General features: G+C 42.8%; 1 long non-coding RNA gene across 1 annotated transcript in view; it reads left to right on the plus strand.

The window, feature by feature from the left end:
- The first annotated feature begins 380 nt into the window (after positions 1-380).
- Positions 381-20783, plus strand: part of LOC148115256 (uncharacterized) — a 44338-nt gene continuing 23935 nt past the window's right edge. Inside the window, exons 1-2 of the long non-coding RNA XR_015732796.1 lie at positions 381-772; positions 1797-1863. This is a non-coding gene — a long non-coding RNA (uncharacterized LOC148115256). The remainder of the gene's footprint in view (positions 773-1796; positions 1864-20783) is intronic.

Below are 20783 nucleotides of genomic sequence, written 5' to 3' on the forward strand. Positions count from 1 at the left end.
GTGGTTGCTCTACTTCTGCTGTAAAAAAGGTTATAAAGTTTTTGTATCACTTCATGCACTGTCATGTGATTCCCTATGCTTGGGTACAAAGTTGGAGAAATACTGGTTAACAAAATACAAAAAGCCCTGTGGTGGTTACAGTCAATTTCAAAAGTCCAAGGTTTCTGGGGTGGATCTGATATTAGGAAAAGTAAGTTTTCTTTCATAAAAACTATCTGCAGCTGTTGACTCCACTCTAGAAGATTTTTTCCATCTATTTGCAGTTTGGGAAAGTTGACAGGTAAAGCCCCAGAATTGTTAGAATGGTTACTTACAGAGGGTAGCTGTCCATGGTTTTGTGAGTGAGGGAACTCACAATATGGCATGGGAATGGCTATTCTGTACTGACTTGTCTCTATGTTCTGACTTATCTCTATGTTCCTCCCTTCTCTTCCTGCAGGTGGCGTCTGAGCATGTGCGAGGCCCATTTCATGCTGGAGGCCGTCTGGAGGGGAGCTCGTGGCTGCAGTTCTCAGGCCTAGGCCTAGGCCTGCTGGTGGAGCCCTTGACTCACCCCTGGTGGGTCTGGATGCATCGTGGGACCCTGGAAGTCGCTGCTGGGCTGTGTAGTCCCCGGCGAAGAATGGCTGGAGGCTTGGGATCAAAACGGTCATAAGTCGAGGACTTTCGAGGATCGGTGGCGCGGCGGCAGCGGCGGTGGCGATGACTGGTCCTGATCCGGATGTGCTGGTCCCTGGTCGGTTGGAGAAGCCTGGCAGAGGTCGCAGAGCAGGTAGGTAGCTGGCATGTCTCTCTTCTCTTGGATCCCTCGTAGTTAGTGAGGCGGGTGGTGAGTTCGAGTCCTGCCTTTGTTCTGCTCCATAGGCGGTCGGGGTTTCTTGTTCGTCGTAGAAGCACGTTGCCCCCTTTGGTAGTGATAGGGTTGGTGTCTCGAAGCTGGTGGTCACTCTGGTGCCTTCTTGGCCCTCGAGGTTTTCCTTGCAGCTTGTGGTTGGTGCAGGAGGCTTGAATGCGGAGCCAAAGGCTGCTGCTAGAGTCTCCATTGCTTTTTCTATCTCGAGCACGCTAGGCAAGTTCTGGTTTACTTGGACTTGTCTATTGCGGTTGTTTTCTGGATGCCCCCCATTTGTTTTGGGGCCTTGGCTGTTTCCCGCCATTGGATTCAAATCCCGGCTTCCCATTGGTTGCTGGCCATTCCAAGATGGCCGCCGGGAAATTGGCGCGAAACTGAGCCCCTCTATGTCCAGGGCCTCTGCCTCTCTCCTTCCCTTTCCCTTACCGGGCTGGCGTCTTCTTGGGTGCTCATCGCTGCTCCATGGGTTTCTAGGAGGCCTTGGAGTTTCGTGATGAGCTCTCCATTGCTGATGCGCGCTTCCATCATTTTCAGCAGGGCCATTCTCAGTTCGTCTTCCTCTCGTGGCCCTTCTCTTTCGTGGTCATCTGCTTCCTCCCGTGGTCTCTCTTTGCAGAGGAGTGGGCCTGGCTCGATGTCCTGTCCACTTTCAGCTGGGGTGGCTCTTGGCATGGCACCTTTGGGTGTCAGTTGAGCAGCCATCCTCTTGGTGAATGCCCTGGTGTTTACTCTGCTCTTCTTATCAGAGTGAACGGCTTGTTCAGTCATTCTTTAGAGTTATGGGTAACCATCCTCTGCTGCCAATTTGTTAATGCTGGATGGATCTAACCCAATAACTCACAGGAGACAATGGTATCTCTTCATTGATTCTTTATTCTAGGCCTGGAGTCCTCCTAGGCCCAATTCAGGGTAAAGGTCACTGACCTCTGTCTTGTCTTTGCAGGCACACATCTGGAACTGCTGGATGCCCACGTGTAGGACCCTTTTATATACCAGGGGAGGAGTCTGAGGTAAGGGGGTATGATGGGATATGGGGAGGTGCCAGCCCCTGCCTGGGAGAATTAGACATTTACCCTGACAATACATGATAATTTTTTAGGATCTAAGTGCCATCTATAAAACATTTTATAAAAATTCTCTCTCAAATTTTGTGCTTGCGTAAATTTAACATTTCTGACCCAAATCTTTTCCCATGTTTCCATCATCACTGGTTCCTGAAAGTTTTGTGCCCATTTTATCATACAATCCTTAACCAATTCCGTTTCTGAATCTATTTCCAATAATGCATTATACAACCTTTTAATATGCATCTGACTTTGATCTCTAATCTGTTTCCATTTTTTATACGTGTCCTTTTTATCTTTCAATTTGTCAGAGAGATCTTTGTGCAGCTATGCTAGTTTCTTCTTGGATTTCTTGTTTTTCTTTGTCATATTGTGATATTGTGTTGTTCTGGGCTTTTATGATCATATTTTTCAGAGTTTCCCAAGATTACTGAGTTGTTTTCCCCTTTAGGATTTTCATCCAAGGCAGGGGTAAAATCTAAAAATTTTTGCTACCGGTTCTGTGCCTGTGGCTTAATTAGTGAGTGGGGCTTGGTGGTAAGGTGACTGGGAAGGTGTGGCTTGTTGGTCAGGTGGGCGTGGCCAAGTCAATGTCACTTCTTTGCCCTTTTTTAGCCTATAAAACACAACACAACAGAACTGGCTCACTCACAATATAAAAGCAGCTGTGCTAGACCCAAAATGGCCCCTGCAACAAGCAGGAACCTCACACAGCCACAAAAAGCCCCCCCAAAAAAACAACTTTCACACTTTACACACACACAACACAACACAACTGGCTCACCCACAACGTAAAAGCAGCTGTGCTAGACCCAAAATGGCCCCTGCAACAAGCAGGAACCTCACACAGCCACAAAAAGCCCCCCCAAAAAAACAACTTTCACACTTTACACACACAAAATTCCACATACAGCTTTGTGAGATTTTGTGTGTTTGTGAAGTCTGTAGTGAAACACTACAGAAACACACTAAATCTCAGAAAGGGCCTGGTGGCTCAGCAGACTAATAGCATTGTGATTAACACCAGCTGTCTCCAATTATTGTAAGTTCAAATCTCACCAGGCTCAAGGTTGACTCAGCCTTCCATCCTTTCTAAAGTAGGTAAATTGAGGACCCAGTTTGTGGGGGCAATAAGCTGACTTCGTATAAATATACAAAAGTATGAAGGCTATTGCTTAACGCATTGTAAGCCACCTTGAGTCTCCGGAGAAGGGCGGCATATAAATCAAATTATATATATATATATATTATTTTATTTTAATTTATTTTTATTTTTATATAAAAGCAGCTAAATTTAAAACTTCCTAAACTTTAAATGGCTAGGCCTAAAAAAAGAACAACTAAAAAAAATCCCAATTAACTATTTTTTTAAAGCTCCCAAAGGGGAAAATAACTTACCCAATAGAACAGGGGTCTCCAACCTTGGCAACTTTAAGACTTGTAGACTTCAACTCCCAGAATTCCTCAGCCAGCTTTGTTTTGCTGGCTGAGGAATTCTGGGAGTTGAAGTCCACAACTCTCTGCCTGCTTGATTGCAGGCAGGGAGATTCAGTTGCTTGCTGATGCAATGGATTGTAGGGATTACAGCAAAGTGTTGCAACCAGCAGCTAAGGTAAGCAAGCTGAGGGGGGGAGGGATTTTTGCTACCAATTAGTAGGCAACTCAGCTGAGATTGTCAGAGCTTGGATCATCAGAGCCATTTAAAAGAAAAAACTTTTTTTCTTTTAAATGGGTCTGATGATCCAAGCTGAGTTGCCTGATTAGCAGGCAACTCAGCTGGGATCGTCAGAACTTGGCTTGTCAGAGCTCGGATCGTCAGAGCCATTTAAAAGAAAAAAAAGGCTCTGATGATCGCGCAGCTCAGCTGGGCATGGGGGGAGGGGGCAGGGGCAGGGATTTTGCTACCGGTTCTCCGAACTGCCTGCCGCCATTGCTACCTACTCGCCTGAGCCGGTCCAAACTGGGAGCATTTCACCCCTGATCCAAGGAATCATTCTCAAGTTTTCTCTGAGTTTATTAAAATCAGTTTTATGTCTATGCAGGTATGAGCAGAGGCTTTCCTTCTGCCATGCAAGTGTGGGACATAGTTTATAGTTATTGGTTAAAGGCTGACAGTTTTCCTTTAAAAGGAGCTGTCAGCCGGAAATTGCATGTTGGTTTTACTGAGTCATTATCTGCAATAAACATTGCTGCTGGAAGTTTGGCTTCTCGTCTGTGTTCCTACACCCACATATTCCACTGGCGACAAAGGAGGAATTGCTGGGCCCTAAGCCAACGTAGAGATAAAAGAGGCATGCGTGAGTGGCGACTGTTTGTTTTGGAAAGAGAATGGCTAAGAGAATAGTTTGTTCCATTTGATCCTGAAACACAGACATGGGATTCTTATCTAATCCTTTTTGACTGTATATTGGAAGCTAATGACTATACAAATATCAAGACAATCATAAACGAGCACTTTTTTTGAGCATTTGTAGAAAAAAAGTGTTTGAGATGGCGAGGGCCCTCATTGTGCCCCAACCCCTGCAGACAGTTCCTTGGGACATATTATTAAGCAAATTGAGGGAACATTATGCTCCTCGACCATCTTGCATTGCTAGAAGACATGCTTTTTACTATAGGGACCAGGCGGAGGGTAAATCTATCAGTTGTTATATGACAGCCCTCAGGAAAGCAGCTATCTATTGTGAATTTAGCAACTTAGATGAAGCCCTTTGAGACAGATTGGTCTGTGGGGTTCGGAATGTTCAAGAGACGATTATTGGCGAAACCAACGTTAATGCTACAGACAGCAGTAGAGGAGGCGCAAGCTGCTGAATCATTGAATAGATCGACGGAAGAGATACACAATTCAGGAAGCCACCTGGTGGCTAGAAGAGGGGGAAACCGTCCATCAGGGAGAGGTGGAGTTATGGGAGGACACTGAAGATGAGGGAAATAATCATGATGTCCATCAGTTGAGAGTGGCCAGCAAGGATCGCAGATGGACAGAGGATTGAAAGTTATTCTCCTCATGTATAGGGTGCAGTGGAAATCATCCGAGGGCTATGTGTCGCCATAAAAATGTAGATGGTGTGGGAAGAAGGGTCACCTAGCACAAGTTTGCCATGCTGCATTGCCTACCCCCAAAACTGGACAGACTTCATAATGGGGGGGGAAGTGTGGCCCACCAAGGATAAGAACCCCAGAGGATGAGTGTTTTACTATTAACGCGGACACTTGTAATTCAGAGAGGGTGAGCAATCAAACCAGGATTCCGGGAAGTAGTAAAATTTACATTACTGTCCTTATTGTGAGATCTTCCTGCTGGATGGAAGTGGATACGGGGTTGGCAACAACAATTGTATCCTGGCAGACTCTACAGAAATTGGTGCCACACGGAGCCGAGCAGAAGCTTATGCGTAGTCGTATTCGTTTGAGAGGTTATCAAGAAAATAACATCCCCATTAAGGGTAGTGGAACGTTCCACGTAGAATATAAAGACTTCTCTGGGCTACTTAAATTGGTTGTTGTTGAAGGTGCACTGCCTAACCTCCTGGGACTGGATTGATTTGCAGCTTTGGGGTTAGAGATTACCGGGGTTCATAAAATCCAGGGAAAAACCATCGGAGAGTTAAGGAAAGAGTTCACCGATGTCTTTGAAGGAAAGTTAGGAGAATATACTGTAGGGGTACCCCAATATCCTTCAGTTTGGATCCCAAGGTGGCACCAATAAGAATGAAACCGAGGAAGGTGCCGTTTGCATTAAAGCCCAAGGTTGATGAACAACTAGATAAATTGATTCAGCAAGGCGTACTGGAACCGGTGGACCATGCCAAGTGGGAGACCCCTATTGTGACGCCAGTGAAACCAGACGGGTCGGTCCGAATTTGCATGAATTATAAATGTATGTTGAATAGGGCTCTTCAACATAATGCTTATCTGTTACCAGTGGTGCAGCACTTGTTATATCCGTGGGGGGGGGGGGGGTAAGATCTTCGCAAAGTTAGATCTTTTTTTTTTGAAAAGTTTTTCAGTTTTATTTCTTATACACATAACATAAAATGTACATTTTCTTATACATAATTATACATAATTAATCATACATATACATGTTTTCCTTAAAGAAAGCTCTTCTACCCTTTCTTCCCTCATGTCCCTTCCTTCCTTTCCTTTTCCCTTTCTTCCATTCATCTCCCTCCCTCTCCTCTTCCTACCCTCTACTCCTCTCTCCTATTCTTTCCTGTGGAATATTCTCCTTGTTTGGTATCCGAGCAACTCCTGTATTCTAATAGTATGTACTTTCTTTCAATTTCTTTTCAGATTGATTATATCAATCAGTATTATCATCATAATTGTACATTTATTCTTATTATCTTCTTTCTTTCCCCCCTCCCATCCCCCCTTTTCATTTACTCTACTGTCATCTGGGTTTCTATTTCTTTTTTATCCTCTCTCTCGTTTAACTTTCTATTATCTAAATCTTATCTTCATATTTCTTTTTTAACCATATATAAAATCTTCCCCATGTCTTTAAATACACTGATTCCTCTTTATCTCTTATTCTTAAAGTTTATCTATTCATTTCTGCACAGTCTAAAATCTTTTTTATTACTTCACATTCTGATGAATTTTTTCTGTCTTCCAATTTTGTGCAAATACAATTCTTGCTGTTGTTGTTATATGTATAGTTAAATATACATCTTCTTTACTATCTCATCGATTCCACTTAATATCCCTTCCTTACTTTCTTTCATTGCTTCTGCTAGTATCTCTACAATTTTCTCTGCTAAATTTTCTCTCTTTTCTTCTTCAATGTTTTGAAATCTTAAATAAAAATCAGCTTTATCCATTTCCAGGATTATAATTGTTTTTTCCTGATTTTTATCAATAATTATAAGTCTATAGTCCATCTCTTCATTTTTTTTCTCTATTGCTTCTGCTTTTTCTTCCATTTGCTGCAACCATTGTTCATTTCCCCCTATCATTTCTTTAACTTCTTTCAATTCTCCTTTGATTTTTTTCCATATTTCCTTCCATTTTTCCATTCTCCCATCTACCTTGTCTACTCTTGTCTTAAGATCTTCATATATAGTCTGTAGCAATTTTTTTAAATTCTGTGTTTATTTTCTCTTGCTGTGGTGTGGGTTCTGTTGTCTGTTGTACCAGATGCTGCAGATATTGATGGTGATGATGAATGTTGTGTTGTTTTCTTCATCTTGTTGTTTCAAATCTTTCTGCCCAATTTATAATCCAAATATTCGATTTCTTCAAGTTCAAACTGCCCACTCAGACTCTTCAGGTTTTTACTACCCTAATCCACATAAATTTAATCCATACTCCATATAGGAGGAAAAAAGGTAGAAAGACTGTATCTGAAGAAACAACACCAAAAAAAAAAAAAAAATTAAAAGCAGCCAAGATGCTCCAAAAAGCAAAGAAAAAGAAAAACAAGAGAGAAAAATAATTTTTCAAATCTTACTACCCAATTTTATAATCCAAATACTTGATTTCTTTAAATTCAAAATGCCCAATCAGAGTCTTCAGGTTCTTGATACCCTAATCCACATAGATTTGATCCATAAACCATACAAAAAGCCAAGGACAATCAAACAGCACAAAAGGGCAAAAATAGAGAAAAAAGATAGAAAGAAAGAAAGAAAAGAAAAGATAAAACCAGATCAGCGCAAAAGTAAAAATTCACTAGTCCAAAACCCAGATGTTTACCCAAACTATTCACCCAAGCAACAAAAAGATGAAAAAAATATATCTCCCCCCAAAAAAATTAAAAAATAGAAAAAACAAAAACCCTGCCAATTAACTCTTTTAAGTCCAGGAAGAGGGAATTTCTACAAGAAAAAAAGGAAAAGGAAAAGGCACAAAAACAGAAAAACCAGAAAGAAAAAAATAGTATTCCAAAATACCACTATTCCAAAATCTTCCAAAATTTATAACTCCATCAAGCAAAAGGAAAAAAACAAACAGCTTTCTTTCTTTTTTCCCCCTTCTATATCTTCCCCCTTCTGTTACAAAGTCACAAGACCACTTCTTACCAAAATCTTCTTGCCAGTTTCCAAAACATCCCAAGGTCACTCCCTTCTCATCTTTGCCTTTGTCCAATATATTTTTTTAATTTCCTCTGCAATCCAAAATAGTCTTAAAAGAGAGAAAGAGAGAGAAAAAATAAATCCCCAGCTTCAAAACTCCAAACTCAAATTTTCACATTACAGTTCTTTAGCCAAAAATGCCTCTTTTCCCAATCTGCTTTCAATTTATTAAATTACTTTTTCAGCTTTTGTTAATTTTATTAATGGCTTCCGCTTCTTCGCAGCTGTTCTGGAGGTGGGGAGCAAGCCTTTTTCCACTCCCTCCCCTCTCTCTTTGCCAATTTTCTCAAGTAAAATAGTTTTAATAGTTCAGGAGTTAAGCATACTGTATGAAGGAATCTTGTTTCCAAGACCACAGTTTCTCACCTAGATGAGATCACCTCGTTCTTTTTTCCTTCTCTTACGTGTGACTGCCCGGCTTTTGACAGCTCCTAATGACTGTCTTCCCTTGCTGCTGGGTTGGAGGCTGTTGCAGACACTTTGTGGAACTTGCGACTTCCCTGTTCATGCCTGCCTGTGCTTCCGTTCTTCACTGTCCCTACAGGACAGCTATGATCCCTGGGGATCCACTAAAGCAGCTGAGATTTCAGCATTTTCCAGGAGGCCCGGAATTTGCTGTACCACCGCTGGCACTGGCCATACCCACCTCCTAGATCTTGCCCAAGTGTATCAACAGCTGTAGATGATGCTACTGCTGAAGCCCAAACAATCATAATGCATTGGGGGGTGTTCCGTTGCCGCCGCTGCCTACAGTTTGGGGTGAGCGTGGCACCAGGGTTGTTTCAAAGCCTGATGGAACGTTTATTATATAGCATCCCTGGGGTTGTGCCCTATTTCAATGATGGAGCCTCGGTGGTGCAGCGGACTAAGTGCTGTTAAGTGCTACCACTTAGCTGCCAGCTGCCTGCAATTAGTGTGAGTTCGAATCTCACCAGGCTCAAGGTTGACTCAGCCTTCCATCTTTTCGAGGTAGGTAAATTGAAGACCCAAATTGTGGGAACAATAAGCCAACTTTGTATAGAACAACACTGCTTGGGGGGGGGGGAAAGCCCTAATAAGCAGGTATATACAAAAAAAGTATGCAGGCTATTGCTATAATGCATTGTAAGCCGCCCTGAGTCTACGGAGAAGGGCAGCATATAAATTGGACTAATAATAAATAAATGTGCTCATCTCCGCTACCAATAAAACTTAATTATTTGAACAACTACAACTAGTGCTACAAAAATTTCAAGAGACTAGACTAAAGGTAAAGGAAGAAAAGTGTAAAGTAGCAGTAAATCAAGTTGAATTCCTGGGATACCTGGTTGATCCATCCAGATTGCACCCCACCAAGGAGAAAGTACAAGCAATATAGGCTGCGCCAACACCAAGGAATAAGATGGAACTCCAGGCCTTTTTAGGGCTCCTCAAATTCTATAGTGTGTTTTTGTGACAAAAGGCATCTGTCGCTGAACCACTACATTGACTGTTGGGGGAAAAAGTGCCGTGGGTATGTGGGCGCAGAGAAGCAGCTGCATTTGTGGGGGTAAAAAAATTAATTTCCTCAGATAGCGTCTTAGTTCAGTTTAATGAACGTCTGCCACTAGCATCCCCATTTGGAATCGGGGGAGTTTTGAGTCATCGCCTTCCAGGCAATCGTGAGGCTCCAATAGTGTTCTTTTCCAGAATATTATCATCTGCCAAGAGGAACTACAGCCAACTTGAGAAAGAGGCATTGGCTGCGATGGCTGGAATTAAGAGATTTCACGAATATGTTTATGGAAGAAGATTTGATTTAGTGACAGATCATAAGCCGCTTTTGGGACTAATTGAGGGGGACTGGCAAACACCGCAGGTGAGGCGTTGGACAGAGTTCTTAGCAGCATATAGTTATCGACTTATACATCAACCTGGCATAGAACTGGGCCATGCTGATGGCCTAAGCCGATGTCTGCTTCCTAATCTAGTGGAGGATCCAGCTCCAGTAGTATCAGTACTGCTGATTGAGACCATGCCGTCTGTTCTTGTTATGGCCGCAGAATTGGCAACCCAGTCGAGAAAAGACCGAATGATCATGCAAGTGTTAAACTGGGTGTGGAGGGGATGGCCTAAAGAGACAGGGAGTGTAGAGTTTAAGCCATTCAGGGCAAGTGTTCTGCCCCAGTGCAATACAAACTTTCAGTGCAGAAGGGTTGCCTACTGTAGGGGAATCGGGTAGTGATACCCTCAATGTCACTGCGTTATTTTATTTACCAGCTGAGCTCATTATTTCTGGACTATCTGACTTTCTGTACCTTGCCAAGAATTGTTATCAAAAGCTACTACGCATGTCCATCCACCCACATTCCTTCACTTGCTTCTTCACACTCTTTCCTTTGTTCTCTTGCCACGGGTGCCGGTTGCTGAAAGGCAGCTGGCCCAAATTACTTCCAAAATGTAACAATTAACTTTTCTTAGTTAGTGAGGTGTTTTATTTTTCTTTATAACAAATAAATGAGTTTTATTAGAAACCTTCCTCGCGTTTCTTTTTCGGAATATTTCAAACAAGGAGGAGCCACGATTCATCTCCTCTAATCTAAACCAGGGTAATTAGTCCCAGAGCCAAACATGGGATTAATAAATGCCCTGACAACTGGTAGCACGAGGACGGTTTGATTTATGGCTTTTTTCCTTGTTTTGTTACTTCTGATAAGAGCGCATAGGCAATTAGTTTTTAGCTACTGAGGTACGCTAATTATCTTTGCTGAGATGCCGAAACAGAAGTAAAACAAATACAAAATGTATTTTGCTGAGAAGGTGGCAGAAAGGAGGTTTCCAGATTTCCAGCCCCTTACTACAGCCACACGCCTGGAACAAGAAAAAGCCGTGGGAACAGAAATGGAGGGAGATAAGACAGAAGCTGTTTTTGAAGATGATGATTTACGACTGAGGTCAGTAACATTTTCTTCTGATCTTCCAAGCTCTGAAAAAGTCTTCCCAGAACCTTCTGAATTTGTAACGCTCGATGCAAGGCTAAAGCACACTGCCGAGCAAAATTCCTCCCATGCAGAGAGAGAAACAATTCATTATTCTCCTCGAAGCTCTAAGCTCACCCTGGATGAGCTGGCTATGAAAGCCTTTCGTGACCGTATAAAACTCTATGAACAGCAGCTATCCCAGGCAAAAATGGCTATATCTATGTTTGAGCAAGATATGGGAGATAACTTAAATTTTTCAAAAAGCGCCATATTGCCTTCTTCTCCGGAGCCAAAGACACTCCCCCTGGTGGATTTTGTGTCAGGCCAATTAAGGCAAAGAGCACTGCATACGTCACATGAAAGTCTCCCTGATCAAGTTACACATGTCTTACATAACCACTCCTACTCTAAAGCATACAATGCCCCGTATGCAAAGCTGCCCGAAGCTAAAGGTGCAGCACCATCTGCTGGCGAAAGTAATTTACTTCAAGAAGCTGAAATGCCACAAGTGTTTCCACAGGCCCAAACTCAAACACCCCCTGGTGGTGTTGGTGTCTTTTTAGATGGAACACAATTAAACTTAATGAAGCAAAGGCAAATGACTGCATCTCCAGCAGGTCATGCCAATATTGCAGATCAAGCACAAATGGCAACTGGAATACAGCAGATTCCAGTGCATCAGCCACAGCAGCTACAAATGCCTGCATATGTGCCCCAGCCACAAGTGCAAATAGGGCCACCTCCTGGCCCACCTCCAATGGCACAACCAAGACCATTTTTAGGTCCACAACAGGCACAGCAAATACCAAAGGCATTTCTGCCAGCACAGCCAGCATATCAAGTGCAGGCTCCTTACCAGGCATTTTCTGTCTCTCCACTAACTGGTGAGTCAAAACTAAAAATGTCAGGACACAATTACAAAGCCTGGGTCAGTGAGATTACACTATTGCTTCTTAGAAAAGGCAGTCACTGTATGGTATTTAACCCACCTGCTCAACCATGGGACTTTGCAATAAGAGATTTAGAGATAAGGGCTCGCACAACATTATTGATGTCCATGGATACTGAACTGCAGGTCATTTTTCCACCAAACACAACAGCCCGACAAATTTGGGCTGAATTGGAAAATTGCTACAGGCCTATCTCAATTGAATCTTCATGTTTACTCATGTCTGAACTCCACGGTTTGAGATTGAAACCTGGTGAACAAATTGGAGGACATTTGACCAAACTGAAAGGTCTGAGAACAGAATTGAGAGAAAGAGGCCATAACATTGAAGATATTCAAATGATCAGCATCATTATTAACTCTTTGAATTATGAATGGAAAGATGCCATTACAAAAATTAACCAAGTCCCAATTGCTCAACGCACAGTGGACAATGTCTGTAGACTTTTAATTGAAGAAGAGGCATTCATGTTGGCCACGCCACACTTGAGAGGACCACCCGCATCAAGAGCTCCAGCTAGGCGCCCCTTCCGAGGAAGGACCTACGCTCCAAGGATGCCAAGATGCTACACCTGCAATCGTGTGGGACATGCCACCCGGGATTGTCCCCAACGAGTTCCAGCTCCCGTCACGTACCAGCCCAGAGGAACAGATTCCAGAGGCAGAGGCAGAGGTGGAAGGCAAGGTGGTCGTGGTCCCTGGCGTGATCCACAAACTCCACTCGCCACATTAGCTTTAACCAATGATCCACAACCTCAACCAGAGTATGACAGACGACTCCTGTGGACTTTGGACAGTGGTGCAGCATTGCATGTTACCTACAGAAAGGAACTCTTCACAGAAATGCACGAGCCTGAACCAGAACTACGTGAACTTTATTCTTTTTCAAATCATCCATTGAAGAGCTCGATGCATTCATTCCTGATGTTTATTACATACCAACAGCAACCAGCAATTTGCTTAGTCAGTGTCACTTGTCTAGAATGTTAAAGTTCCAAGTTCACCACCTTGAAAAAGCAAGTTACATAGTTAAAGATGGAGATATTGTTGCTGAAACCATATTAATTGGTGGTGTTTATTACTTAAAGCCAAAGCCTAAAACCCAAACACAGGCAAGTATGCAAACTCCAAAAAGGGAATGCACAGGCCCAGAGAGAGATGCTCCAGAGAGAGATCCTGTTGCTATCCCTAAGGCTCCTAAAGCCAACAAAAATAGAATTGGTAAACAGGTTGCTCAGAGCAAGCCTGAGGTTCCGCATAAAAATGTTAATGTTGAGAATTCACTAACAGGTAAATTTTTGCATTCCAGGTGTATCCACAAATGGCATAGAAGATTGGGGCATGCCAGTTTCCGTGTTCTTAGGAAGATGCCGGAGTTCGCAAAAGGTTTGGATCTAAAGGGGTGTAAGGTGTTTTTGGATTGTGCTGTATGCAAGAAGGCCAAATCCAAAGCAGCAGCCATTCCCAAACGCGCTACACGCCTGTCAACACGCATTTTTGATTTGGTTCACATTGACATAGTTGGTCCATTTCCGCCATCATTTGGTGGGAGAAAATATTTTCTAACTATTGTTGATAATTACTCTAGATATGGATATGTATATCCTATGAAAGAAAAATCAGAGACTTTTCAGATCTTTAAAGACTTTGCAACCCTTGTTTCTACCCAACACCAAGTTCGCATCGCCAGAATCCAGAGTGATCGTGGTGCCGAGTTCATGTCTCAGCGTTTCCAGGACTGGATGCGTAAGAATAGAATTATTCATCAGACTTCACCCCCTGACATACTGGCTCACAACGGAGAGGTACTGCAAACCATGATGCGTTGTCTCCTAGAAGACGCCAACCTTGATATGATATACTGGGGTGAAGCTATCAAGTATGCAAATTACATTGTTAACCGTACTTGGAGCAGTGTAACAAATCAGACTCCTTTCTTCATGTTGTATGGCTACAAGCCTGATCTTAAAAACATCCATATTTTTGGTTCATATGCTATGGTGAATATTCCCTTAGCTCAAAGAAGAAAAGGAAGTCCAGCAGCAAAAAGACTGAGATTTATGGGTATTGATGATAACTCAAAATGGAGCAGATTTATTGACTCTAAACATGCAATTGTGATTTCCCAATCTGCTAATTTTGAAGAAGATATTGACTGGTCCAGGATTCATTCCAATGATCCTGGAGTTTATTTTCCCAGAGATGATACTGCTGATGCCACACAGATTGATGATCAAGATTCCACTGATTCTTCTCAACCTGATGTTCTGTCTTCGCAAGCCGCGGATGCTGACGCTAGCGACGAAAGTGAGGATGAGGATGAAGCAAAAAAGCTTGCCAAAGCTTTGCAGAGATACTTCACATTGAAATCATTGGGTCACATTAGCACTTATTTAGGTGTTCAGATTGAAAAAACACAGAAGGGGTTTAGTCTTTCACAAGAAGATAAAATTGAACAAGTTTTGCATCATTGCAACATGGAAGATGCTAACACAACAAAGACACCCATGCAAACAGATTTTCACAACTTGACACAAGAAGAAAGTCCTGAGTTCGAGGATCAAACACTTTATCGTTCAGTCATTGGGTCACTATTGTACATTAGTAGTTGGACCAGGCCCGACATTGCACTTAGTGTTAATCTCTTATCTCGACACGTAGGTAAAGCAAAACAGTTTCATTGGACATGTATTAAGAAATTATTGAGATACCTAAAATACACTAAACACATGAAGTTATTGTTAGAACCAACACATACTGATTATGCAGAATTATGTTGTTATGCAGATTCTGATTGGGCAAGTGATAAGAAATCACGTAAAAGTACAACGCCTTCATCCTTACAATTCCAGGGTGGCTTTCATGTAGAGTCTCTAATGATTATTTCCTTAGCCTTGAGTGTCAGGGCATTTATTAATCCCATGTTTGGCTCTGGGACTAATTACCCTGGTTTAGATTAGAGGAGATGAATCGTGGCTCCTCCTTGTTTGAAATATTCCAAAAAAGAAACGCGAGGAAGGTTTCTAATAAAACTCATTTATTTGTTATAAAGAAAAATAAAACACCTCACTAACTAAGAAAAGTTAATTGTTACATTTTGGAAGTAATTTGGGCCAGCTGCCTTTCAGCAACCGGCACCCGTGGCAAGAGAACAAAGGAAAGAGTGTGAAGAAGCAAGTGAAGGAATGTGGGTGGATGGACATGCGTAGTAGCTTTTGATAACAATTCTTGGCAAGGTACAGAAAGTCAGATAGTCCAGAAATAATGAGCTCAGCTGGTAAATAAAATAACGCAGTGACATTCCCCTTCTTTGCCAGTTGAGCGAATATCAGTACATCATCAAATAAGGCACATCTTCTTGCGCAGATACTCGTGTTGAGCTGCTGGAAGTGGTTTGTTGAGCATATCAGCAATTTGATCATGTGTAGATACATATTGCATTTTGACAAAACCTTTTTTCACTAAATGTTTTATGTTTTGATAACGGATGTCAATGTGTCTGGACCTAGAACCTGTGAAATGTGATTCAGAAATATAAACCACCGATTCATTGTCTTCCATCACGGTGATCGGTCGGATCGGGTGTGTCCAGATATCTGTGACTAAAGCATCAAACCAAGTTAGAGAATTACATGCATCTGAAACACAAGCATATTCAGCTTCAGTAGATGAACAAGAAACAAAATTCTGTTTACGTAATTGCCAATAAACAGGACATCCATTTAAGAACATCATATAGCCCGTAGTTATCTGTGGTGGCCAAATATAGATAGAGATATTGTGGAATGGGTGGAATTGTGTCAAGCATGCCAGGAATCAAGACCGGCACCTCCTGCAGCACTACCATGGGGCTGGGAAATTCCGAAGGGTCCCTGGTCTAGAATACATCTTGATTTTGCAGGGCCGATAAAGGGGTTGTCCTTCCTAATTGTTGTGGATGCCTATTCCAAATGGCTGGAAATAGCCATAATGAGGTCAACCACGACAGAAGCTGTTGTTAGAGTATTAAACAAAATGTTTGCAACACATGGGTTGCTGGACATGTTGGTATCGGACAATGGGCCGCAATTTACGGCAACAGCATTTGAGGTATTCCTAGTAAACTGAGGAATATGTCACACCCTTGTCGCACCATTTCACCCCGTGAGTAATGGGCAGGCAGAGCAAATGGTGCAAACGACGAAAGAGCTTTGACTCGAATGGGTCCAGGGGACTATCAGGAGAAACTTGATAAGTATTTGTTCAACCAACACATCACTCCCTGTGTAGCCACTAGAAAGAGCCCAGCCGAATTACTTATGGGAACAAATTTAGATAGAATACATCCCGATTATTCGACAGAAACCCTCACAGACTGGGAAAATACGGTCAGAACCTTTGAGCAAGGTGATCTAGTATACGCCCAGAATTATACCAGTCAACCCATATGGGTGCCGGCACAGATTACAGAAGTTACAGGTCCCCATTCATACCAGGTGGTGCTTGAGAATGGGTGCCTGTGGCGCCAACATATCAATCAGCTTCGGGGCTGTGTGAGGGGGACAGCTGTTAGGGAACTGGAAGAAGTAAACCGGGATGGGAATCCAGAAGAGTGAGAGGGACGACAACACAGTGAAAGGGCATCTGAAGGGCTGAGGCCAGTGCAGAATGAAACACCTGTTATTGAGGGTCCATTGCCTCGGAGCTCATCTCACTTTTCCCCATCTCTGACTGAGGGATATGTTCGGGGGGGGGGCAGAGAGTATTTGTAAGCCATCTGATGTGGTTGAAGAATTGTTGAGAATGCAGTTGACATGTGAGGGCCTGACAAAAATACAGGAGAGCCGCCAGTCGATGCGAAGCCGTCGTAGACCAATGTATCTGGATGATTATGTTTGTGGTATACGAAGTTTCCCCGAGGAAGGGGGAAGGGGTGTTATGTCCATGCAGGCATGAGCAGAGGCTTTCCTTCTGCCACGCAAGTGTGGGACATAGTTTAAAGTTATTGGTTAAAGGCTGACAGTTTTCTTTTAAAAGGGGCTGTCAGCCAGAAGTTGCATGTTGATTTTACTGAGTCATTATCTGCAATAAACATTGCTGCTGGAAGTTTGGCTTCTTGTCTGTGTTCCTACACCCACACATTCCAATCAGCTCTTTTAAAATCTAAGTCTCTGGTGTCATTATGTTCTATTGCTTGTGTTTGCATTATGTTGAATTATAGTATGACATGGTCACTCTCACCTAAGGTTCCTGCGGTTTCAACTCCCTCTATCACTTCTTCTCTGTTTGTAAGAATTAATGTTTGGACCCTTAAACCCCTTCAGGTTTTTTACAGGAAATACTCTAATAAACCTGGCCTAAGCAATGTTCCTTAATTTCATTTTGTGGCTCCTAGTTTAGTTTTCTATTATGCCTTTTACTTTTTTCTAGAGCTAATACTTCTATTGAAGGGGTGTGTGTGCAAATGTCAGCCAGATTTCCAGTGTGTGGTTGCTTGCCCTTGGCTGCATGGAATTGGGGAGGGGAGTTTTGGTATTTGGGATGGGGAAGAGAGCTGGTGTGAAGCTTTCCCTTGAGAATTGGAAGGAAGGTTTGCACCCATAAGCCAAGTGGAGTTGTTTGGACTTTTCCAAGGCCAAATGTCATGGGACTCTGGAGGTGCACAACATCTGCTGAAGAGCTTTTCCCATAACATCATATTGGACATTGATTGGTCTCCCCCATTGGACCCTGGGGGGGAGGGCTTTGGGGTGACTTTCAATGTATAACTTTTGTGCAGATTTCCCCCTGATCTTGCCTTGCTTTTGCTGCAATCAGTTCATTCTTAGTAAAAGCACCTCTTCTGATACTTAGTAAAAGAATCAATGGACTTGTTGTGACTCCGACCCCCGAGCCCATCTTATTGGAGGGAGAAGACTCCGAAGGTGAAGGAGAGGAGTTGGCCAGGCCTCCCTCTCCAGGACCCTCCTCTCTGGCAATGCCTCAGGTGTCTCCCGAGGGAGAAGAGATTGGCCAGGAGCCAGGTATCTCCGAGCAGTCGCAGTCAGACAGTGACGGAGATAAGTCTTGGTTGGATCCACGCCAGCACCGGAGAGACAAGTGCATGCAGCAGAAAAGGAGGTGTGCCAGAGATTAAGCTGAGTCACTGGACCACACCCCACAGGGGATAAAAGGGGGTGTGGTGGCCATTCAGGCTCTGTGACGGACAAAACTAAACAACTAGCGAGTCGCGTTGTATCTCTGAAACTACGTTATCTGCCTGCCTTGGATTTAATATGGACTGGACTTGGCAATTCTTTGACTTTGTGTATTTGTTTTGGTTTATCTGACGGAGGAGGAACACCTCCCTCTGTGAGTAAAGTTCTTGGCAAGCAGCTACTGGGTTGCTGCCAATCCTGTTATTGAAGGAATTTATTGTCTGCAAGTTTTATTTAACCCCTGGCTGACTGTTTGTGTGCGTGTGTGAGACAGAACAGGACTCAGGGGTTTTCTTTCTTAGGATTTGAACAGAGGCAGACCTGACAAATATAATAGCACAGAATACATGTACATTACCTCTTCCTGAAAGTCCAGGCCAATAGCAGATTTTTATTTTAAGAGGATTATATTGATACTAAATTAACATTTTGCATGAATAAACAGATATGAAATTGGAATATAGGTGCTTCCCTCAGACAAGGGAAGGAAGGAAACAGCTTTTCCTTCAGTTGACAAGAATGAACTTTGTATATTCTCCAACTTTAGATTAAACTATTTATTTAATAATATAAATAATATTATGTATCAATATAATACAATACAATACAGTATGGTACGGTACGGTACGGTACGGTACAGTGCAGTACAATACAATACAATACAATACAATACAATACAATACAATACAATACAATACAATACAATACAATACAACACATACCATGTTTCCTCGAAAATAAGACCCAGTCTTATATTTTTGGGGATCTATGTTTTTAAGTGCACACTTAAAAATCAGCCCTACCAAAATAACTGTAAAAATAGAAATAAAAATAGAAATAAAAATTAAAACAAGCAAGAAAGTAGTAAGAGAACACCTGTCTGATCTTGATGAATATAAATCACTGGGCCTTGACGGATTACATGCCAGAGTTCTGAAGGAGCTGGCAAATGTTACCTCAGAACCATTGTACCATACTTTTCAAAAATCCTGGAGCACTGGGCAACACCTGAGGACTGGAAAAGAGTTGATGTGGTTACCATCTTCAAAAAAGGAGGAAAAAAACAGACCCAGGAAACTACAGACCAATCTACACTCAGAAATCTGCCAGCTTTAAACATGCAACAAAGTTAGATGGCATATTAATTAAAAAATTAGCCTTCAAAGTCAATAGGTGACCTTAATATAATATTGGCCATCTTGGTCAGCATTTCCATGCTATGCAGTCCCTCTATTCTATGCAGCAAGAAATCCCTTTTTAGAAAGAAAATGTAAATACAATGTCAATTATTATCACAAGCTACAATCCTCACAATCTGCTAGGCCCAATCTTCTGCAAATATCCCCTGGAGGTTCACATGATCAGGTATCTCTAAGATGCAGTTTGCTTATAAATATATTTTAAATACATGGAACAGGGGTGTCAAACTCCTTGAGAGCCGCATCAGCATTATGGTTGCCCTCAAAGGGCCAGTTGCATGTAAGACTATGAAAACTCACAGTGGCCAAGTGGGTGTGGCTGGATAGATGTGGCTGGATGGTCACAGCTGGGTGTCTGTGGCTAGGTGGGTGTAGCCAGCTTGATACCATTCACTGGGCATGGCTGACTCAGAATGGCTGAGTTGGGATGGAACAAGCCGCACCAATTAAATTGACATGGGGACAATTTGGTGCCCCACAAGCTCCCTGCCTCTTCAAACCAGTGGTGGGTTCTTCCCGGTTTGGCCCAGTTCTCCCGTGTCGGTAGCAGTGACGATATGCCGAAGAGATTGTAGAAAAAATGGTTTTAAAAGTAAAAAAAAAAATTGGCCACGCCCACCCAGTCACATTAACCCCCACACACACCAAGCCACACCCACAGAACCGGTAGTAATAAATTTTAGATTTCATCACTGTGGCAGACGATGATGGTGTGTGTGGAAGCACGGAGGAGAAAGTTTGCAGGAAACAGTTTCTTCCAAGGCCAACTTCTGCCTTAAAAGATCTCTGGAGAGTAAGAGAAGGAAGCAGAGGAGCAGTACTCCCTGATCCTGCATGAGGGAGGCTGTTGTAGCGTGGGAATAACGAGAGGCACAAGCAAGCTAGTGACAACAGCTCTTTAATTCAGGGTGAGACTTCAGCAAAGAAATATAAGCAACAGTCCTCTTTATATACTTTTCAGAGGCAACCATGGGCCAATCAGAATTCACTGAACATTTGAATTTCCCGCACAAAATAGATACATACATAACACCCCTCCACTCCCAGAAGGCACTTAACCTATCTATTTACATATTTACATACAAAATCACGCAGGTGACCAGGGCGTGTCTTAATCCTGGTTGACCTGCGCAGTTCAGTTGTCGGCGAGGCGTCGAGTCGGTCGGAGGGACCTCCCGTCTCTCCCGGCTCCGCCAATGGAACCTCCTGGATTTCTCCGGAGGTGTGGCTATCCCCGGCTGGGAGTGTCGACTCTCTGGGGTGGCGCTGGAACTCTGAGTTGCCAGATAAGTATTCCGGCTTACTCGGGCTTGAGGTAGCTGTGTCGGAAAGACTTTGATAGTTAGGATTTACAGTAATTCGATTTTCATTTTGTAAACGTTTACGCAATTGATCTATATGTCTCCTCCAAATTTTACCATGCCCTATATCAACTGTGTATGACTTTGGACCTGTAATTCCTACGATGGTTCCCTCAACCCATAAGGGCCCGTTTGTGTAGTTTCTGGCAAATACTGGTG

This window comes from Pantherophis guttatus, chromosome 2 (genome assembly GCF_059756535.1).
Source record: "Pantherophis guttatus breed Tessera chromosome 2, ASM5975653v1, whole genome shotgun sequence".
Lineage (NCBI taxonomy): Eukaryota > Metazoa > Chordata > Lepidosauria > Squamata > Colubridae > Pantherophis > Pantherophis guttatus.